Genomic DNA, 7,968 nt, shown 5'->3' with positions numbered 1-7,968 from the left:
TCTGTTCCCCTTCATACCTCTGCATTTCACTTTCCCTCTCACCACCTCTTCCCTTTTGCCTTATCTCTTTTCCCATCTGCCTCTCCTCATTTTGTACCTCCGCCTTTCTTTCTGTGTCTCTTCTCTCTGTTGTTATTTCTTTCTCTCTGCTTTGTCATGCCTCTCAGATGTTTCTCGTGGTGTTTTTTCCGCCTGCTCATGTCAAGTAGTTTCTGAAATCAGCCTTCTTCAGATTTTTAGTGACCACTTTCTCTGCAGCCATGAGCGCTCCCCTTTGTCCCACACCTACCAAGCACTCACGCACAAACTCATACCCTGACACACACACACACACACACACACACACACACACATGCAATGTCCCATCTCCAATTCACTATTAAGTGGGCCCTGAATTTCCCCTGAGCTCTGGTATGGTGGCGGCCGCCTCTGGAGTCCGGCTGTGCTAGATGTGTTGTCTGCTTCCTTACCATTCAATTACCCTCCTGTAATCTGACAGGCTCCTCATGGCCTGCACTGGGACAATCAGTGTGGCGGTATGTGTGTCTGCTGTATGAGTCCACACGTCTCTTTCTATTTCTGTGTGTCTGTCTGCTATTAAATCTATCTCTACAAGTCCTGCTTTTCAGATGCTAACGGAAGCAAGGGCGTTTTTGCATTGTCCGCTTTGCTTTTCAATATTTTCCCTTTATTACTTCTCTCACTCATAGCCTCGCCTAGATCTCTGCCCAGTAGTCACTTGACATCCTGCTGGATGGACACACACTGACAGGCTGGAAGTCTCACCACAAACAACCACACTGAAAAAACTGAAACGTTGACTTGAATTACATGTGTAATGTCAACACCTTTTGCATAACTGTATTAGGTTAGTGGAAAGCAATACAATTAAGTTGAACATAATATTTGTTAAAACTTAATATTATTGCTTTCAACTAAACTTATGACATATTACATTCAATCAAAGTCACAGTGCAGTTTTTTCAACATTGTTTTCCCTTATACTCTCTCTGTTATTACTTTGCCCTGCAATCTACCTGCTGTTCCTTATCACTCTTTCCTCCATAACTCCGTCTCGCTCTCTCTTCCATTTTATCATGTTCCCCTAATCACTGTCCCCGTGTTTTGCCTTTTTATCTTCATCTACTCTATGTTTCTCTATGCCCCCCCTCTCCGTCTCTTTCTGTGTGTACGAGGCGGGCTGGCTCTCGGTGTTGACCTGAGAAGGACTGACATTCAGAGGCCGGTCCCCTGCCTGCAGCACTGACATTTCTGCCAGACTTTGATGGCGCCTTTGAACAGAGATGTGTGGAGGGGAAGAGCTGCCTGTCTCTCCGCCTTCCAGCAGCTCCAGCTCTCCACCACACAGAGTGAGAGGTATTGTAGATGGGCCGCTCTCCCATCACACACGCAGGCCAACATGTGCAAACAAATGCATAAATACCTGAATTAATTTACTTATTCTCATTTAACAATGTTCTCAGAAAGCATACATCTATACGTAATGATTGTATGTGCAACACACACACACACACAATCATACACCTCCTGCTGGGACACCTTCAAAGACCCTCGTTGCCCCCCTCGGATAAAACTGGCACAGGGATAGAGATATAGGAGCAGAGGGTTGGAGGGGACCCAGTTATCTCTCCTACCTCTCGCCTTTCTAACCAACCCCCTCCCCCCCCCCCCCCCTGCTGTGAGGCCTTCAAAGACATCCATGTCACTCCAGTAACTCTTTAGCTCGTCTCCTTCTCCTCTTCTTCTTCTTCAACGCATTCCAATGTTCTCTAACCTCTCCTCCGTGCACCACGCTCGCTTTGTTACCATCTTCTCACAAGGTTACAAAACACACAGGAGCCAACATAAATAAAAAGGAAATAGAGACAGGTAATTGCTTGATGGGGGATGCGCTTCTGACAATCAGTGCTGCATGATGTAAAAATGGCGCTCTGTTCCGTTATTCAGTGGATGCCGGTTCTTTGCCAAGCTGCCTGCTTTGGCAGATTCCCTCCTCTCTCTCTCTGCTGTCACTTAGGGGAATGGGATTTTTCTTTTTCATGTGTTGGAGGTAGGGACCAAAGCATGTGGTGCTCTGTGAGTCTAATTAAAATGACTTGGCTATTTTGCCATGCGATGGTTTTCTCTGCGAGATGGAGGAGAATTGAAATACTTAATTTTGTCTCGCCCGGTTTCTCCTCTCGGTGGAGTTGGGCTGAGCTGAGCCTTGATGAGAGTGTGGACTTGACAGCTGTGCATGCATGGGGATGCATATATTTGTGTGTGTACATGTGTGTCTCTGTGTGTGTGCCCTGCAAACATTTTAATAAGTCACTTAATTTGTATTCTGTCCCATAGTCATACATAATGTAACTTCCAAAGCAGGGGCATTAAAATGTCCTGACCACAAAGTGTAGAAATCGTGGCGCTCTTGTCAGGCAGTTTATCATCCGAGTTTGACTTGACTCATGTTGGTTTTATTGATGTTCCTGTAAAGAACGATGAGACTGATTTCCCAGACCGCTTGATGAAAGATATACTGCCTAAAATGTCCGTCTTGTATTATTTCATCCTATTACCCGCCTTAAATCATTCTTCTCGCACAGTAAAACTATCTTTTCTGAGACAAATTCACTTGTGTCTAATGCTACCCAGTCACTTTCAAGTGCCTTCTTAAATTAACTGACATTTTCTTGAAAAGCGCAGAGTAATCGTCATCTTTGAAGATACTGTCACCAATTTTGAGAAAAACTCTTTCCAACAGGGGAAAACAGCATAGGAAATATGAAACTATATGAACAGAGATTATTGCCTAACTGGTGTTTAAATGGCATGCATTTGTCAAACTGAACTGAAATGGTTTTGCTAAATCAATGAATACAAAACATCTATTTGAAGAACTTGTGTAAGTCATTGAATTTAACTTGTAAGTAATGAGTTTTCTTTATTCAAATTCCCCTTTTCTCAAGCAGAAACACATATTTAATTTCCGAAGTTCGACTGGAGGGCAGCTTCCTCCTTGGAGGTTACCAGCAGTGCCTTAACACTCCTCGCTTCGTGCGTCGATTAGCCTGGTCTTGTTTAAGGAATGCAAGATTTGCAGAATTGATTTACAGACAATTTGTGCCTTGATGAATCTCGCTGTTTGTATGTGTGTTGAAAGAAAGGAAAGTACCCAGAAATACAGCTTTTATTTCAGGAGTTCGACTGGAGGGCAGCTTCCTCCTCTGAGGTTGCCAGCAGTGCGTTAACACTCCTCAGTCAGTGTGTCGATTAGCCTGCTTTTGTGAAGGAAAGCAAGATTTGCAGATTGGATTTACGGACAAATTGTGCCTTGGTTTCCTGTTTGTATGTAGAAAGAAAGAAAGAAAGTGACATGTCCAAGCTCTTCAAACAGCCCTCTGGCCCAGCAGCATGGCATGATTCCACATCAGCTCTCTTGCCAGCTCCCCTCTCTCCCCCTCCCTCTCCTCTCTCCTCCCTCCAAGCTGGGGGCCCCAGGGTGCCTGCAGCCTGCCTGCACTGGGCTATTGATTGGGAACAGGGCTGCAGCTCACCTGCTAATTGAAAGCCGATTGGGGCCCTGGGGCAGAGCTGTAAAACAGGCCCCACGTGGCATTAAAAGCTGAAGGCTGACGGGCCACTGTAAATCCAGAGCCGCTAATAGTGGTGCTGTATATCCATCTGTGTTAGAGCCGGACCACAGTGTGTGTGTCCATGTGTGTGTGCTCGTTCTATCGTATGTGTGTGCACGTACGTGGTCTTAATGCACGTTGAGGGCCATGTGTGTGCATCCTAATGTGTGTATTTGCTTGCACACACTCGAACATGTGCTTGTGTGTGTGCGGGCTGTACTTGTATTTATGTCATAATATGCATTCAAATGTGTGCGCATGCTCAAGGGGACACACTGACATATTATGTGGGTTTCTGTGCTCATGCATATAGACACCACACACACTTAAGCACACTCACACACAGGTGGTTCATGATGACAGTCTGGTCTCCGATGGCACAGGAGAACAGTCTCGTCTGTAATGGACACATCCTTCGTCTTCCTTCAAACCTCCTGACAACAGCAGCTCTTCATCCCTCCCTCCCTCCCTCCCTCTCTCTACCTTCCTCTAGCTTTCTCTTCTTTCTTTGTCTCTGCTCAAGTCACACCTGTGATCCTCCGCTGAGACACCAGCTCTTGAGCTGAGCTTCATTTTTTTCCTTCCCCTTCCATCATTTATATTTGTTCCATGAATGTCTGTCGCCTGGCTCTCTTATCTCCCGTTCTCTCCTTCATGGTTCGTTCATGTATGTTTGCACATACATGAACGTGTAAATGTGTTACCGGCAGTTGTTGATCCCAAAGGTGTGATGGAGTTGAGTTCAACAACACATATGCAACATTTCCTCATGGATCTTGCTTTTCAGGGATTGTTATCTTGCAACAGGAAACAGGCTTTTTCAAACTGTTGCTGCCAAGTTAAAGTCACACTATTGTATAACGTATCTTTACATGCTGTAGCATTAAGAAGTTACCTTGTTTACAAAAAAGAGCTAGTCTAAACTGTGTGAACACCCCAAGACTAACCGACAGAGGTGTCCACATACTTTTAGCCACATAGTTTATCTATCCCTCTATCTGCGGCATCTCTCTCCCCTCCTCACTTAGTTTTTCTTCCATTAAATCTCACTCTGCTTCCCCTCCCACTCCGTCTCTCTGTCTATCTCTCTCTCTGAGCAGTGTGATTGAGTAGGGAGGGTGCTGGCCGTCCTGCAGCATGGCGCATGGAAACAGAGGTTAATTGGATTGTAATTAGAGCGGAGGTGATTAATTGATAGCATCTGTAAATTTGGATGTTTCCATTGTAAATGTGACAAATGAGAGCGTGGCAGGCCGGAGGAGGAAGGGCAGAAAGAGAAAGAAGGGAGAGAGCAACACACACACACACACACACACACACACACACCACACACACACACACACACACACACACACACACACACACACACACACACACACACAAACACATTGGAATAATGGAGGAGGAGTTGCAGAGAGAGAGAGGAAAAGAGAAAAAGGCATAGGAGGATAGGACAGAACAGTTTATTTTTAGTTAGTGCTGGATCCCTCAGTGGTATGGTGTGGCAAAGCTCATAAATATGACCGAATGCTTCTATGATCAAGCCAGCAAGGTATGAAATAGTTAGACACACATGCTGAGTGTTTAAGGTAGATGTAAAATAGGTTGCAATATGAGCAATTCCATTTTCAACATAAGTTATTACTTTAATATTGTAGGTCAGAGATGCTTAAAGCAATAGTGTTTATTCACTTAAGAAGATTGATACTGCTCATATAAAGTTACAGCCAGCAGATGATTAGCTTAGCATAAAGACTGGAAGCACTGGGAAGCAGAGAACCATCGCCCTTATGTAACTCTTCATAATGGAAATGGACATTGAGGATTCATTTCAAATGCTCTTTTAATCACACACATGCACACAGCTACGAACACACAGTGAAATGTATTCTCTGGATTCAACCCATCCTGGTATGAGAAGCAGTGGGCAGCTACTATACAGCGCCCAGGGATCAGTGTGGGAGACCATTGCATTGCTCAAGTACATCTCGGCACTGGAGGTTAACTCTCAAAGTACCAGTCTACTCTCCATACCTGGTCCATTCAGGGGCTTGAACCAGTGAGCCTCCAGTTCCAAACCGGGTCCCTAAGCTAATACCAGTCTGATAAGAAAGAAAGAAAATAAGCGTGTTTAAAAAAACAAACAAATCCCTAGTGCTACTTATGGTCAGAGTTAAAATGAAGCAACTCAAACTTCCATTTCAAGTTTATTTTCATTGGCTTACACTATGTGCAAAATAGAATTACAAGAAAAGGACCTATACAGTACAGATTATGGTTATGATCTTACATAATATGCAGCATAATAGCTGGTGGTCGTCACTAAACCTGGTCTCAGATCGCCTTTAGTGTTACATCTAAACATGCAGCTGCCACATTCACTTTAATGAGACTGCACGGTCGGGGGACCAACGTAGAAGACAATAGCAAGAAAGTTCAAACTGCCTCAAATGATGCCACAACACAATGCAGTGTCATCCAGCAAGGTACTGCTTGGCATATCCCCAAAGTGATTGCTTTGTACCGAACATTAGTCGTTTCTATTGGTAAAATCTAAATCAATTACTAAGAAGGAGGATATAATGGATGTGCCATTCATCCTGGTGATTTTGGATCATATCCCATTCATAAGGGCAAAAAAAACAGTAGTGTATGGCTAAGTTCGATATGAGATATATATGATAAGATAAGATGACCCTGATGAAGGCCACCAGTTAAAATACGTTCGTCTTATAATACAATTGTTCCATATACTACAAATGGTCCTTGAGTTTTGACTTCTTCAGATTCTTTCCTTCTCTGTGCACTTTGGAAGTAGGTGAAGTTGTGCCAAAAACCCGCACTCTGCTTCTTAAGTTTGATATATGCCTTAAATTGAACATGAACAAATCCTATTAAATTACGTTCATAGAGTATTACTGTGTGATCCATTGCCCCTCTCAGCAGATGCTCTTGTGCATTTTTGATTTATGCAGAATACAAGATCTGTAGTCAACACACCTGTTAGCCTGCAGGAGTTTCGTGTTTTGTTCTGTGACGTAAATCACACCTGTTAAATGTCAACAGTGAATTCAGATGCCACAGAATGCCAGATTTCTACTAAATACAATCCATAATCTTCCACATTCTGAAAAAAGTATTTTACTGTGACGTGCAGCTTGTTGTTGTTGGTCTACAGTAAAACTTTCATCTGCTAATCAGGATTTTAGATATGGTATTTGCTGACATTAATTTTAACAGCTTTGCCATCATCTGTGGGACAAGCAGAAACACCACAAATGTGTGAATATAAGCCTTTTGTTTACAACACAGCTTGTATCCTAAATCAATTCCATGTTAAAAAGAAGCAATACAACTTACAATTGCTGGGTGTTACTATACCAGTTCTAAATAAGAGCAAATCAAAAACATTTACATTGAAAGTGGTTACTTCCTTTCGCATGCTAGTTCTCTGTTTGGGAGTGCCCTTATCTTTGGGAAAATACAACAAGGTTTGAAACTCGACAAAAAATCTGATATTTTGTCAGAATGACTGTATTTTCCTCTATAGTTTAAACTCACAGTATTTCTCTCAATCAAAATAATAACAACAGTTTGGTGGCCTCCATTTCTGTCAGATTCTCTCGGTTAGGATTATTTAGTTGTTCATCTTTCAGGTACTTTTAACCAGAGGCTGAATTATACCCAGAGGTCTCTTCTATATCAGAACAAATGGACCCGGTGGGTAAAAGTGGGAAAAACTCAAAATAGAGTAGTCTGACTTAAAAAATATATAATGCACGGTATGGCGGACATAGGATGGAGCATGGATGTATAATAAGAACTGGATACAGCGTCGGAGGCGGGGTCTCGTTCTTTCCTATGAGAGCGAGGACAAAATGGGCCAACTTTTGAGAGAGCGAAACGTCACAGTTTACCCATCATGCCTGGCTCTCATAGCAGAATAACCAACCCAGTCTCACGGCATTTCGTGTTCACCAACACGATTTTTAATCTATTGATTCGTGTTCACCAACACGATTTGCCCCTTTTTTTCGTGTTGCACAGCACGATTTTAAAAGCAATGTATTTCTACTGCCTACAGCACGTCTTTTTCTCTGGTCGGGTCGAGGAAGACTGTGTGGTTCATAAAAACATGTTCTTACTCAATATCAAGCCACAGTTATTGCTTTTATTTGAAATCGTATAATTTCGGACTTTTGTTGCCGTCTGTGAGGAAAATAAATGGGGCTCAGAGCCTCAGGATACTGAAATCTGTATTTTTAAAATCTTTTTTTCCTTCTAATTTGTTATTCTTTTCAAAATAACACACTGTTATTTACTCACCAATAAC

The sequence above is a fragment of the Gymnodraco acuticeps genome, unplaced genomic scaffold (assembly GCF_902827175.1).
Source record: "Gymnodraco acuticeps unplaced genomic scaffold, fGymAcu1.1, whole genome shotgun sequence".
Lineage (NCBI taxonomy): Eukaryota > Metazoa > Chordata > Actinopteri > Perciformes > Bathydraconidae > Gymnodraco > Gymnodraco acuticeps.
Note: the sequence above shows the minus strand (reverse complement) of the source record.